The sequence below is a fragment of the Mustela erminea genome, chromosome 4 (assembly GCF_009829155.1).
Source record: "Mustela erminea isolate mMusErm1 chromosome 4, mMusErm1.Pri, whole genome shotgun sequence".
Lineage (NCBI taxonomy): Eukaryota > Metazoa > Chordata > Mammalia > Carnivora > Mustelidae > Mustela > Mustela erminea.
The window spans coordinates 119,897,991-119,913,900 of NC_045617.1; the positions used below are offsets into that span (position 1 = coordinate 119,897,991).

The 15,910-nt window shown below is 38.6% G+C and overlaps 1 protein-coding gene across 2 annotated transcripts in view; it reads right to left on the reverse strand.

Annotated features, from left to right (window-relative positions):
- The window catches only part of LOC116588953 (SLA class II histocompatibility antigen, DQ haplotype D alpha chain-like), a 125,707-nt gene that overhangs the window by 39,116 nt on the left and 70,681 nt on the right, over positions 1-15,910 (reverse strand). The gene's annotated exons all lie outside the window — the stretch shown is intronic.

The following is a 15,910-nucleotide window of genomic DNA, read 5'->3' on the forward strand; positions in this document are numbered from 1 at the left end:
GAGGAAATGGATATTTACCCAAGGCCACACAGTTAGGAGGAGGTGGAGCCAGAATTCAAACTCAAGACAGTCTAACCTCAGGGTGACATGCTAGAGGGGCAGCTGCTCTACACTGTGGCCCAGAAGGGCATTTATGCCACACTTGCCATCACAGGCAGGAGACCACATAATTCTTCTAAACAAGGAATTGCTTGGCCCTCTGGCCACATCCATACACCTTCAATTGCCTCCACCTGACAGTGTTTCACCAGGATAAACCGGAGGTGGAGAGTTGCTATTGTGTAGCTGTTCCCTGGGGACACCTTATCAGTAGAGAAGAGCTGTTCCTCATCTCTGTTTCTTGTACCTGACACAGTATTTTGTTCATGCGTGTGTGCCTGTGTCATTTACCTAAGGGTTATTTAAAGAGAGACATACTTGGGGCATATCCATGCTCAGCTGAAGATTCTGAAATGTTATTCAGTCAACTAGAAACCTTACAGGTTCAAACACTCTGAGGCTAAAAAACTTTCCAGCTTCATCAAAAACCAAACAAATGTTCCTGTGCTGAGACCATTGCTAAATGAAGCGAAGAATCAAGGCTGCCCCTGACTCCAGAGGTTCCAACATAAAAGTTGCTGTACTTTCGACAGACTGGGCATTTCTTCTGAAAGTTTCCTCTTGCAGGGAAAGCAGTGTGAACCTCAGTAGTGCTCTTCTGTCTCTGCTCACTTGATTACCACAGTTCATGGGTTCTGAATTTAAGGCTTCATTGTATTTAGAGAAGGTTCATGTTTTTCCTCTTCTATCTGTGAGGTAGAAAGTGGTAATTATTTTAGTTCCACGTAGTGAGTGGGTAAAAAGAGAACATGTTGGAGGGAAATGAGAAATAGAAATGACTAAGATACATAAAAGGATTCCAATGTGGGAAACTTTGTGACTATGATCCCCCAGGGGGACCTGAAATCCTGTGGGAGAGGAAGAAAGGCAGAGAAGAGACTCATGTGGGGACAGCATGGATAGTAACGTCAGAAATTATGCCCACTGCTCCATAAATAAGTGTCCACATGCTAGTTTCGCTGAACTGAGATGGAAATGAAATTTCTCTCCCCCAACCCCTGCCTGCCACCACAGGTTTGGTTATGCCTTCTTGATGGTTTCATCTGCCAGAGACAAATGATGCTGCCTTCCCTCTCTTGCCTTGTTAGCTGGAAGGAAAAGTATTTAACAATATATCATGGTTTCATTGAATCGTAGTTTATGCAAAGATTTATGTCATCATCCTTCTTCTTGGACCACAACCTTGGAGCTTTCTGTGCCCAGATAGCTCCTCCCTTCTTACAATGATCAAATGTGTAACTAGTCTCTCTGATGTTTTCAATGTGTATTTTAGGTAGTAACATAGACTTTGGTTGATCCTCTAAAAAGTTTTATAAGTAGATATCCAAGAGTGTAGGTTAATACTTCCCACTGTGAAGGCAATTTTCAGTTAAGCACTATATTTTACAGGACACTTTCTAGGCATGTGAATCCAAAACATTAGTAATCACATTGCAAAACTTTCTAAATGCATTGGGAAAACACATTACAATAAGAAGAATCAGAGATTGTTTGGTGTGATAGTGAGTGCGTTCAGCTCTGGGACAAACAGACTCAGGGCCATTGTCTCAGCATCTGAGAGCCTGGACTTGAAGGCTGAGGACTGCATTAACAGGGGGCTGGGCCAGTAGGGCTCACAGTTGAGCAGAGATGGGTACCATGCTGGCTGCCAGCTAAGGGTCTAGGCAGTAATTGTCCCCTCCCGGAGGCCAGCATATGAGAATGTGCTGACCATCAGTAAGGATATGAGTGTGTTTTCCAGAACAGTGAGTCCTTCAGGGCCTGGGCTAAATTAACCAGCACCCTCTTCTCCCTTCTCCCCATTACCATTTACCCAGTGGTAAATCTGATCCATCAGCCCTAATTTGCTTTATATTGCAGAATTTTCTAAACTCTATAGTTGATAATTGAGCCAACTTGATTTACATTGCTACGGACTCCAGAGCAATGTAGTAACTGAAGTAAAAGGATTTTGTATTGTTGAGAAAATTTATCAGTGACAAATAGGATTTTGCATTGTTGAGCAAATTTATCAGTGACCAGTACTGTGTCTCACTACCCATTCATAGTGCTGTTCTTTTCTGGTGCTGAATAAAAATACATGACATTACAGAGTTATAACAAGATTGGTACCATGAAAGGCTCAGTTTTAGCTGTCCTGCATTTTCTCTCTTATAGTTTGTTAGAGCTTTCTCACTTTTGCTGAGGCATCATCTAGTAAGTTTGCAAATTCCATAATCTCTCTGTTCTGGTAGATTTCCTGTATATAAATTTAAAGGTAAGACTAGGAATCCTTTCTGACACTTGGACGCTGAAAAGAAGCCTCTCTCTATTCCCTTGTTCACTCAACGGGTCTATCAACTGGAGAGACTGTTCACTGTAGCAGAAGAAACATTTCTCTCCTAATTATCTCAGTTATTGAGGGCTCCTTGCTGTGGAAATTCTTACTACATAACATGGGGAAAATGAAGGACAGGCCTGAGTCTACAGAGTTGTTTTCATTTGGGGAGCCCAGCTGCACTGTGTCAAGTAATCCAGTGAAAGGCACTGTTTCCCACTCTGAAGAGTTTGATCTGAACATAGTCACAGCAAGTCTCTGGGCATCCCTGGTAAATGGTGAAGAGATACTGAGACTGTTTCTAAAACCCTTTTCCATGATAGGATTCGGTTATTGATAACAGCTATTCTAGCAGGTGTGAAGTGATACTGTGCTTTTGATTTGCATCTCCCTGATGATTAGCATTAAGCAGCTTTTTATATACTTATAGTCATTTGTATGTCTTTGCCAAAATGTTTTCAGGTCCTTTGCCCATTTTAAATGGGATTATTTGTTTGTTTGTTTGTTTTTCCTGGTATTGAGTTGTATGCGCTCTTTGTATGTTTTGGCATTAAGCCCTCATAAGATATATGCTTTGTGAATATTTTCTTCCATTTTGTAGGTTGTCTTTTCAGTTTATTGATGGTTTCCTTTGCTGTGTAGAAGCTCTTTAGTTCAATGTAGTCCCAAATGCTGAATTTAGTTTTTATTTCCTGGGTTTTTGATGTTTTATCCAAGTAATCATTACCAAAGCCAATGTCAAAGATCTGTTTTACTAAGTTTTCTTCTAGTAGTTTTACGGATTCAAGTATTACATTTAAGTCTATGTTACATTTTGAGTGCATTTCGGTGAGTGGTGTAGGCTGGGGATCTAGTTACTCACTTTGCATGTGGATACCAGTTTTTCCAAGGGCATTAATTGAAGAGCCTGTCTTTTCCTCATTGTGTGGTCATCATACCCTTGTCAAATATTAGTTGACTATCTACATGTGGCTTTATATCTGGTATCTCTATTCGGTTTCACCAATCTATGTGCCCATTTTTATGCCAGTATCATGCTATTTTGATTACTACAGCTTTGTAATATAGCTCGAAATCAGGGAATGTGTTGCCTTTGGCTTTGTTCTTTCTCAGAATTGCCTTGGCTATTTGGAGTCTTTTGTGTTTCCATACCTGTTTTAGGATTCTTTTTTCTGTTTTTGTGAAAAATGCCATTGGAATTTTGATTGAGATTACAGGGAGTGTTATTTATTTACTTACTTTTTAAAATATTTTATTTATTTATTTGGCAGACAGAGATCACAAGTGGGCAGAGAGGCAGGCAGAGAGAGAGAAGGAGAAGCAGTCTCCCTGTTGAGCAGAGAGCCCAATGTGGGGCTCGATCCCAGAACCCTGGGATCATGACCTGAGCAGAAGGCAGAGGCTATAACCCACTGAGCCACCCAGGTGCCCCTACAGGGAGTGTTTAGATCACTTTGGGAAGTATGGCTAGTTTTATAATATTAATTCTTCCCATCCAAGAATATGGGATAACTTTCTATTTATCTGTGTCTTCTTCAATCTCTTTGATCAGTGCTTTACTATTTTTAGAATACAGGTCTTTAAGTTCCTTGGTTGAATTTATTCCTATGTATTTTTTTATTGTTTTTGATGCTTTGTAAATGGGATTGTTTCTTCTAGGTCTGTTTCAGAGTTCCTTATTAGTATATAGAAATTGCAGCTGATTGCTATACACTAATTTTTGTATCCTGCAGATTTACTGAATTCATTTCTTAGTTCTAAGAGTTTTGTTTGGGTCTTTAGGATTTTCTGTATGAAAGATTATGTTTTTCATAAATAATGACAGTTTTACTTCTTCCTTTCTGGTTTAGATGCCTCTTCCTCCTCCTCCTCCCCCTTCTTCTTCTTGACTAATTGCTCTGACTGGTTCTTTCACTATTAGTTTAAATGTATAAGCAAGAATGGGCATCATAGTCTTGTTCCTGATCTTAGAGGAAAGTCTTTTAACCATTCAGTATGATGCTGAGGGCCTATCATATATTGTCTTTATTATGTTGAGGAACATTCTTTCTATGTCCAATCTGTTGAGAACTTTTATCATGAAAGGATGTTGAATTTTGTCAAATGATTTTTGTGCTTCTACTGAAACAATTATATGATTTATATTCTTCATTCTGTGATGGTTGTGTGTCACATTTATTTACTTGCATATGTTGAACTATCCTTGTATTCTAGGGGTGAACCCACTTGATTATGGTGTATGATTCTTTTAATGTGTTTTTTTTTGAAATTTTTATTTATTTATTTGACATAGAGAGAGAGAGAGAGATCACAAGTAGGCAGAGAGGCAGGGGGAGAGGGGAAGCAGGTTCCACACTGAGCAGAGTACGGGAGGCGGGGCTCAATCCCAGGACCCTGCGATCATGACTTGAGCCAAAGGTGGAGGCTTAACCCACTGAGTCACCCAGATACCCCTTTTAATGTGTTCTTGAATTCACCTTGCTAGTATTTTGTTTAGGATTTTTGCATTTATGTTTTTCAGGGATATTGGCCGGTAATTTACTTTTCCTTGCACTGTCATTGTCTGACTTAAGTGTAAAGAAAATGCTGGCTTTGTCAAATGAGTTTGGAAGTGTTCCTTTCTCTTCAATTTTTTGGAGAGTTAGAGAAAGATTGTTAACTAATTCTTATTTAAATGTTTGTTAGAATTCACTCGTAAAGTCATCTCATCCTCAGATTTTGTGTGTTGGGAGATATTTGAATAGTAATTCAAAGTCTTTCTTTCCTATTGATCTGCTCAATTTTTCTATTTATTCATGATTTAGTCTTGTTAAGTTATGTGTTTCTAGGAATTTATTCATTTCTTCTAAATCCTCTGAGTCCACAGTAGTCTCTAATGACCCTATTTATTTCTGTGGCATCCATTGTAATTTCTCCCACTGCCCACCTCTTAGGCAGTTGGTGCCCTCCTACAGGCAGAGCAGCATAATAATCAGATCTGGGGAAGTTAAAGGGTCTCCTGGAGGCCCATCAGCAACCCACTCTCCATCTCTCCTTTCCTGCACTGCAGGCTGGTGTGTGCAGGGGCAGAGGAGGAGACCTCACCATCACTGGGTCCGGGTAGAAGTGGCAGGGCAGCAGAAGTATGCAGGGTTTGGGGGAGGTGGAAAAACAGCCCTTGTCCCCCCTTTCCATGGGCGGCTCCCTGAAGAGGACATACTCCAGGTCCTTGCAGCAGAGCTTTCCCGCCTCTCTCCTCTTCTTTATTAGCCTAGCTAAAGTTCACCAATTTAATGTGCTTTCAAAAAAGCCAACTTTGGGCGCCTGGGTGGCTCAGTTGGCTAAGCAACTGCCTTCAGCTCAGGTCATGATCCTGGAGTCCCAGGATCAAGTCCCACATCAGGCCCTCTGCTCATCAGGGAGCCGGCTTCTCCCTCTGCCCCTCGCCCCTTTCATACTCTCTCTCTCTCAAATAAATAAAAAAAATCTTAGGAAAAAAAAAAAGCCAACTTTTAAAGGGGTGTCTGGGTTTTTCTGTTGGTTATGTGTCTGACTCTTGATTTTGTCTTGTGTCAGGCTCTGTGCTGGGTGAGGAACCTGCTCTTTCCCCTCTTCCTCTGCCCTCCCCACCCACTTGTGCACTCTTTTTTTCCTCTCTGTCTCTCAAAACACACACACACACACACACACACACACACACACAGAAACAATCAACGAAACAAACAATAATTTAATTTCATTGATTTTTTCTTTTTGCTACACTTACAATTCCAGTTTTATTATGAAGGATGAAAATCAGGGTCAAACTCAGACTGATATTTGGGAGCTTCCCAAATGTGATATGATGCTTTTGTATATTCATGATGCATTATGTATATATCCAAACATTGATCTTTTTAAATTGTCTTTCATCTCTGTGTCATGTATTTCTACTCCTGTCTTTATTTTTTCATTTCTGCTAAATTCAGGCTTAGATTTCTCTTCTATTTCTAGTTCCTTGAGGTGTAATGTTATTTTTAAGTCTTTCTTATTAATGTAGATTTGCATTACTTAAAATTCCCTCTTAGAAATGTTTTTGTTTTATTCCATAGATTTTGCTATGGTGTGTTTCCATTTATTTAACGTTTTGTTCAAACGTATGTTATTTAATTTCCACATATTTGTGAATTTTTCAGCTTTTCCTCCAGTTACTGATTTCTATATTCATATCACTACAGTCAGAGAAAATGCTTACTATGATTTCAATCTTCTTAAATTTATTAAGACTTATTTTTTGACTTAACATAATTTTTCCTGGAGAATGTTCCTTGTGTATTTGGAAAGATGTGTTTTCTGTTGCTTTTGAATGGAGTGTTATGTATATATCTCTTAGGTCCATTTGGTCTGAAGTGTCATTCACATCCATTTTTTTCTTATTGATTTTCTGTTTGGATGATCTACTCATTTTTAAAAGTGAGGTATTGAAGTCCCCTAGTATTACTGCATCACTGTCTATTTTCCCCTCTGATTTTTTTAACAAGTGTTTCATATATTTAGGCACTCTCCTACTGGGTGCCTATGTACTTCCAATTGTTATATGCTCCTTACGAGATGGCACCAAGGGACTGGATGCAGCATTTTAGTTCTTGGAAAGCATAGTGGCATAGTTACTGTGAAGTTCCATCAGCTGACCTTGACACTGGCCAGAGTGTGGTGAAGATGGCAGAGGTTCTGTGAGTAGCCAAGGTGGATAGGGCTAGTGAGATCCTTGCAGGTGAAGGCTGTTGCAGTCTTCGTGTACTTTTCACCTGTGGCTGAAGGTTTTAGTCTAGGGGTTACATCTTAGCACTTACTCTGGGGTGCTGGCCTTTAGAGGAATAGGTGACCCAGGATCCTGGAGTCAGGTGTGCAAAAACTGCCACAGCAGCTGGATCCTGGGGCTTGAGTGAATTTTCTGAGGCAGTGCAATGCTGTCTAAGATGTGAGTGTATGCAGATATCCCATGGCATTAAGATCTGGGTCTTGATCTCCCTTCAGTGTCCGGTGAGTTAGGGGAAGAAAACATAGAAGCAAGGGTCCTGGGATTGAAAAATGCAGCCATAGCTTGTTCCAGCCATAACTGCCCAAGGTGTAGTTGCAGCGAAACCTGTTGTAGTGGATGACAATCCCAACTTTAGCTTCAGGGGTGAGTCAGAGGACAGAAGCATCAGTCAGTGAAAATGCTTCATGACAGCCCCACATTACAACCTTAGGAAGGTGGGGGCTTAAGGAAGTGGAAGTGCTGCTAAGTAACGTAGCCTGAGCTATGAACTGGAACCCATGTGAGAGGGGCTTAGGGCAGCTGGTAGGGCAGTGGGTTATAATTTCACTGAGAAATTATATTTGCTTCTGGCACCAAATTGCTTTAGGCTGGGAGATTGAGAAGACATGGGTAAAATGCTTCCTTTACTTCTCTATGTGGCCCTCCTCAGTTTTTTTTTTTTTTTAATTTGCCCATGTTTTTGCTTCATTGTTGTAATCCAGAGCTTTCCCAGAACTATTTTGGTTGTAGTTGTTTATTGTTTTTGCTGGGGAGACAAGTGTCAGAACCTCCTAGCCCTCCATTTTTCTGATGTCCCGCCTCTCTTTTTGTGTCTTCAGGTGCAAGTTTAAAGTATTGATTTTTAAAAATATCCTACTTTCTTAATATAAATTAAGCTACAAATTTCCTCCCAAACACTGTTGTAGCTATATCCCAGAAGTTTTGGTATATTGTATCTTCATTTTCATTTATCTCAAAGTATTGCCCGATTTCCCTTTTGATTATTCCTTGACCCAATGGTTATTTAGGGATGTGTTTTTTAATGTCAAAATATTTGTTTTACAGTTTTATTCCTTTTGATTTGTAATTTAATTTCATTGAGGTTAGAGAACATATTTTGTAATATTTCCATCCTTTACATTTATGGAAGTTCATTTTGTGGCCTACTGCCTGATCTGTCTTGGAGAATGTTTCCTGTACATGTGAGAAGAATGTACATTTTGTTGTTGGGTGCAGTATTCTGTACATGGTGGTTAGATCTGGTTGATTTATAGTATTAGCCAAGTTCTATATTCCCTTGTTGATCTCTCTAGTTGTTCTATCCATTATTGAAAGTATTGTATTAAAGTCTTCAAGTATTATTTTTGAGTTGTCTGTTTTTCCCTTCATTTCTGTTAAGTTTTATTTCATGCACTTGGTATTCTGTTATTAGGGCCTTATATGTTTATAACGGTCATAGTTTCCAGATAGAATGATGCTTTCATCATTAGAAAATGCTTTCTTTGTCTGTAGAAAGATATATTTTTTAATTTAAATTCAATTAATTAACATATGGTGTATTATTAGATTCAGAAGTAGAGTTCAGTGATTCATCAACTGTGTATAACATCCAGTGCTCATTACATCATGTGCTCTCCTTACCGTCCATCACCCTGTTGCCCCAACCTCCCACCCTCCTCCCCTCCAGCAACCCTAATTTTGTTTCCTATGGTGAAGGGTCTCTTATGGTTTGTATCCCTCTCTGATTCATTCCTGTTTCATTTATCCTTCCCTTCCTCTATGCTTCTGTGTTTTGTTTCTTAAATTCCACATGTGAGTGAAATCACATGATAGTTGTCTCTCTGACTGATTGATTTTACGTAACATAATACCCTCTAGTTCCTTCAAGTTTGTTGCAAACGGCAAGATTTCTTTTTTTTTTTTTTTGATGGCTAGTAATATTCCATTGTATATATATACCATATTGCTTTTGTACATTCATCTATTGATGGACACCAGGGTTCTTTCCCTAGTTTGGCTATCGTGGACATTACTGCTATAATCATTTGGGTACAGTTATCACTTTGGAGCACTAAATTTTTATCTTTGGGATATTTACCTAGTAGTGTAGTTGCTGGGTCATAGCAGAGCTCTATTTTTAACTTTTTGAAGAATTTCCATACTGTTTCCAGAGTGGCTGGCTATACCAGCATGTACTTCTACCAGCAGTGTAACAGGATTCCTCTTTCTCTTCATCCTTGCCAACATTTGTTATTTCCTGACTTGTTAATTGTAGTCATTGTGTGTGAGGTAGTATCTCACTGTGATTTTGATATGTATTTCCCTGATATGGAGTGATGTTGAGAATTTTTTCATGTGTGTGTTGGTCATTTAAATGTTTTTTGTTGTTGTTGTTTTTGTTTTTTGAGAATCATGTCTTCTGCCCATTTCTTGACTGGATTATTTGTTTTTTGGGTGTTGAGTTTGTTAAGTTCTTTATAAATTTTGGATACTAACCCTTTATCCCTTTGCAAATATCTTCTCTCTTGACTGGATTATTTGTTTTTTGGGTGTTGAGTTTGTCAAGTTCTTTATAAATTTTGGATACTAACCCTTTATCCCCTTGCAAATATCTTCTCCCATTCTGTAGAACTGCCTTTTGGTTTTGTAAACTGTTTCTTTGCTGTTGTTGCTTTTTATCTTGATGAAGTCCCAACAGCTCATGTTTGCCTTTGTTTCTCTTGCCCTAGGAGACATGTCTAGACAGAGGTTTGCTGGGGCTGTGGTCAAAGAATTTGATGACTGTGCTCTTTTCTAGTATCTTGATGAATACCTACCTCACATTTAGGTCTTTCATCCATTTTGAGTGTATATTTGTATATGGTGTCAGAAAACAGTCCAATTTCATTTTTCTGCATGTGGTTGTCCAATTTTCCCAACACCACTTTTTTCTTTTTTTAATTTTTAAAATTTTTTTATAAACATATAACGTATTTTTATCCCCAGGGGTACAGGTCTGTGAATTGCCAGGTTTACACACTTCACAGCACTCACCATAGAACATACCCTCCCCAATGTCCATAACTCCACCCCCCTCTCCTGACACCCCTCCCCCCAGAAAGCCTTAGTTTGTTTTGCGAGATTAAGAGTCTCTTATGGTTTGTCTCCCTCCTGATCCCATCTTGTTTCGTTTATTCTTCTCCTACCCTCTTAACCCCCCATGTTGCATGTCCACTTCCTCATATCAGGGAGATCATATGATAGTTGTCTTTCTCCAACTGACTTATTTCACTAAGAATGATACCCTCTAGTTCCATCCATGTCATCACAAATGGCAAGATTTCATTTCTTTTGATGGCTGCATAGTATTCCATTGTGTATATATATCGCATCTTCTTTATCCATTCATCTGTTGATGGACATCTAGGTTCTTTCCATAGTTTGGCTATTGTAAACATTGCTGCTATAAACATTCAGGTGCACGTGCCCCTTCGGATCACTATGTTTGTATCTTTAGGGTAAATACCCAGTAGTGCAATTGCTGGGTCATATGGTAGTTCTATTTTCAAATTTTTGAGGAACCTCCCTGCTGTTTTCCAGAGTAGTTGCACCAGCTTGCATTCCCACCAGCACTGTAGGAGGTTTCCCCTTTCTCTGCATCCTCGCCAGCATCTGTCATTTCCTGACTTGTTAATTTTAGCCATTCTGACTGGTGTGAGGTGATATCTCATTGTGGTTTTGATGTGTATTTCCCTGATGCTGAGTGATGTGGAGCATTTTTTCATGTGTCTGTTGGCCATCTGGATGTCTTCTTTGCAGAAATGTCTGTTCATGTCTTCTGCCCATTTCTTGATTGGATTATTTGTTCTTTGGGTGTTGAGTTTGCTAAGCTCTTTCTAGATTTTGGATACTAGCCCTTTATCTGATATGTTGTTTGAAAATATCTTCTCCCATTCTGTCAGTTGTCTTTTGGTTTTCTTAACTGTTTCCGTTGCTGTGTAAAAGGCTTTGATCTTGATGAAATCCCAATAGTTCATTTTTGCCCTTGCTTCCCTTGCCTTTCGCAATGTTCCTAGGAAGACATTGCTGCGGCTGAGGTCGAAGAGGTTGCTGCCTGTGTTCTCCTCAAGGATTTTGATGGATTCCTTTCTCACATTGAGGTCCTTCATCCATTTTGAGTCTATTTTCGCCAACACCACTTTTTGAAGAGACTTTTTCTATTGTATATTTTTTCTAGCTATTCGAAGATTAGTTGGCCATAGTGTTGAGGTGTGTTTCTTGGTTCTTTATTCTGTTCCATTGATCTATGTGTTAGTGGTTGTGCCAGTACCATATTATCTTGATTACAGCTTTGTAATACAGCTTGCAGTCTGGAATTGTGACGTTACCTGTTTTAGTTTTCTTTTTCAACATTCCTTTGGCTATTTGGGTCTTTTCTGCTTCTGTACAAATTTTAGGATTCTTTGTTCTAGCTCTGTGAAAAATGTTGACTGTACTTTTTTTATTAATTTATTTATTTTCAGCATAACAGTATTCATTATTTGTGGTGAAAAAATAATGAATACTGTTGATTGTATTTTGATAGGGATTGCTTTGAACGTATTGATTGCTCTGTGAATGGGATCAATTCCTTAACTTCTCTTTCTCTGTCTCATGTAGTGTAGAGAAATGCAATGGATTTCTGTGCCTTGTATTCTGCCACTTTGCCAAATTCCTGTGTGTGTTCTAACAATTTAGGGCTGGAGTCTTTTGGGTTTTTGACATAGAGTATCATGTCCTAATCCTATCAGGCAAAGAGTAACAGTTTCTTTGCCTATTCAGATGCTTTTTATTTCTTTTTGTTGTCTGATTGCTGAGGTAATTTAAATAGTACATAGTATTATGTTGAACAAAAGTGGTGAGGGTGGACATCCCTGTTGCATCCCTGACCTTAGGAGAAAAGCTCTCAGTTTTTCCCTGTTGAGAATATTTGCTGTGGGCTTTTCATAGATGGCTTTTATGATATTGAGATATGTTCCCTCTATCCCTACACTGTGAAGAGTTTTTTTTTTTTAATTTTCTTTATTTTTTATAAAAATATAATATATTTTTATCCCCAGGGGTACAGGTCTGTGAATCACCAGGTTTACACACTTCACAGCCCTCACCATAGCACATGTCTGTAACCCCACCCCCCTTCTCCCAACCCCCTTCCCCCCAGCAACCCTGTTTGTTTTGTGAGATTAAGAGTCACTTATGGTTTGTCTCTCTCCCAATCCCATCTTGTTTCATTTATTTGTGAAGAGTTTTAATCAAGAAATTGATCAATTTCTTTCTTTTAGTCAAGAAATTGATTCATCTGTACTTTGTCAAATGCTTTTTCTGAATCTGTTGAGAGGATTATATGGTTCTTGTCCTTGCTGCAATTCACAGTTTATGGAAACATCAAGCTGAAAGTCCACTCCTGGACTTGCTGACTATAGCCACCTTCCTCTCTCTGATGGGAATTGTGCCGCCCTTAGGCACTCCCATTCTTTCTGTGACCCTGGGGATCCTGAGACGACACTGTCCCATCTAGGATTCTGCCCTACTTCTCCACCTGAGCCACTTTCAGAAAGGGATATCCCTCACCCCAGCAGACTTCTAAAAGTTCTGGTTTTGTGCTTTGGTGCTATATTACTTTCTGGTAGCTAGTTTATGGTGACTCCCTCCTCTTGAGGTTTATCTTCTGACATATCTCCTCAGATTCACTTCTCCACACTTCCTACTTGCAGAAAGTAGTCACTTTTCTATTGTAGAGTCGCAGCACTTCTCTTCTTAGATTTCAGATTGAGTACACAGGTGTTCAGAAAAGTTTGATAGCTGGTGGAATTCCAAGGATCAGATGTAACTTTGGTCCCCTATTTCTCTGCCATCTTCCTCAAACTCTCCTCTAGTAAGATATTTTTGGTTCAAGTCTATTTTGTCTGTTAGTATAGTCATTCCACCTTTCCTGTAGTTACTGCTTCCATAATATACATTTTTTCCATCCTCTATCTTTACTATATTTGTTTTTTACTAAAAGTGTGTCTCTTACAGACAGCACACACTTGGATAATTGTTCCACCCAATCTGATAAACTTCCTGTTGAGAGATTATTAAATCCATCCACATTTCATTTTTTTTTCTGTATCATTAAATTTAGATTTTTCCACTTTACTTCATTGTTTTCTTGGTGGCATATCTTTCTGTTCATCTTCTGCACCTCTACTATTCTTTAAATTGAGTAAATATTTCTTAATGTAACATTTTAAATTTGTTAGTTATACCCAATCAGTATTATGCTGGCTTAATTTGAATACTATATATGTAAATGTTCTTCTACAAAGCTCTATTCTCCTTCCCCTTTTATGAAGAATTATTATATGCATTACCTCTATTAATGTTGCAAAACAGTATGTTGTTATAATTATTTATCATCTATTATCATTTCCTTACCCATTAGAGCTTTGCTCATTCCTGTCTCTTTTGTGTTGTTAATGACTTTCAATATTTTATAGTATAATGTATCTGTGGATCACTGTATATTTATTTTATTTGGAGTTTGTCAAACTTCCTTGATGGGTAAGATAATTTTTCAACAAACTTGGAAAGTTGTCAGCCATTATTCCATTGATAATTTTCTTTTCCTTTCTCTCCTCTATTTCAGATATTTCCAGTACATATATGAAGATGCATTTTATGGTTTCCCACATTTTTCTGAGGATTTGTTCATTTTTGTTCTTTCTTTTTCCTTTCTTTTTTGGGTTGCATCATTTCTATCAATACCTCCTCCAGTTTAATACCTATTATTTCTAACTGTTGATCCCCGCTAATGAGTTCTTTATTTCAGTTTTTGTGCTTTTCAACTTCAGTAAATTTTTTGTTTCTTAAAAATAATGTTCATCCCTAGTGATATTCTCTCTTTGACACCACATTTACGTCATACCTTCCATTACTTCTCAAGTCATACCTTCAGTTATGTTTATAAACCTAGTTTTATGGATGCTTTACAATCTTTTTCTATTAAATCTAGCATCTGGTTATTCTCATAGGCAGTTTCAGTTACCTTCTTTTTTCTTTTTTTCTTCTAAGATTATATTTTTAAGTAATCTTTACATTTAATGTGGGGCCCAAACTCATAAACCTGAATCAAGAGTTACATGCTTTAGGAGGCCTGGGTGGCTTAGTTTATATATATATATATATATATATATATATATATATATATATACACACTGATCATGCTTTTCTATTTCTTTGCATGTCTCATAATTTTTTTTTGGACACTGTATATATTAGGAAATATATTACAGCATCTTTGGATACTACCCCTGATCCCCTGGAGGTTGTTATTTGCTTCCTTTTTTGGTATAATGATTCATTGGAATGTTTCTATTTTCCTTCCCTCACCCCAAAGAACTAAGTTTCTGATGTTTCTCCTTAAGGAGATGCAGCTTTAGTATGCCCACAGTTACCCTGGAATGACAGTGATAGTGGTAGGACTCTCCTCCTTCTTCCTCACCTTATCCAGCTGTTACACTCCAATAATTGGGTTTGCTTTCAGTAGTGCCCTGGGACATACGTTTCTCTACAAACGAATTAAAAAAGATTGTAACTCCCTTCAGTTATGTTCTCTAACAGTTTCTGAGGTTAGTTGTTGAATTTTGTTCTGACCCCAGGAGGACTCTTCTCACCTGACTCATGCACCAGTTTTTACCTGCAAATTAGCCAACCTAGTTTCAGCTGTATCTTCATTAGATCCATGAATCCCCTCCCAAATGCCTTTCACCAGAACCTCTACTGTTCTGGGGAGTGCTTTTGGTTAAACTTCCCCATGCTCTGTGCAAGTGAAGTCACCTTCTTAAAGACTGTTATAGGAGGTATCTCTTTTATGGCCTGTCTCTCACTCCAGGCAAAATATTGAGCTAGGATCATGCAGCTAGTTGTGGGGCCAATGGTAAGCTTCTCTGAGTGATATCTCCTTTCTAAGGGCAGAGCCCGAGGTACAGGGAGTGGCCAACAGCTTGAAGCTCTCTTGGTTTGACTTTCTTGGCATGGAATCATCACATTATTCGTCAAGGAAAGGAGTAGGGGGGCCCAGTATTCTCAGCATGCCACACTCAAAGTAGATCCTCCATTCCCCAAGTGGTGGTTGGGCAGGAGATGAGACTGTCCACCTCTGGACTGCACTCATTTGAGACTTTGCCTTAGCAACAGATAGCTGAAGACAGGATGACAAATGCTGAAGTCCTGCCTCTCTTGGGATGGAAGCCAGTGACTTGGATCTTGTGGTGGTGGGGACAAAACGCTTTGTTCCTGGCTGTAACAATCTGGAATGGAGACTCTGCTTTGATAAACTGGAAGTGCAGAGGGGTTAAGTCTGTTTTGAAATACCACAGACTCTCATCTTTCTTGCCAAACTTTTATAGATTTTCTTGAACAGATATTTCATCATTTGCTGTTTGCCCCTAACCTCTGAGCTGGAGACTTTAGTTTTTCTAAATAGTAATTTTTTTCATCAATTTCTCCAGGGGGTAGCATGTCAGTAGACTTCTTAATACTTCATAGTGCTGTAAGTGATTGCCTTATAAAAGATATTAGAAATGGAAAAAAATTATAAAAATGAAGAACAAGTTTGTATTTTCCAGGGGTTAAGGTAAGGGTTGGGGGTAGGTATGGGGGATGGAAGGGAAGTAGGTGTGGCTATAATAGGGCAACATATGGGATCTTTGTTATTATGATAATGTTCTGGACAC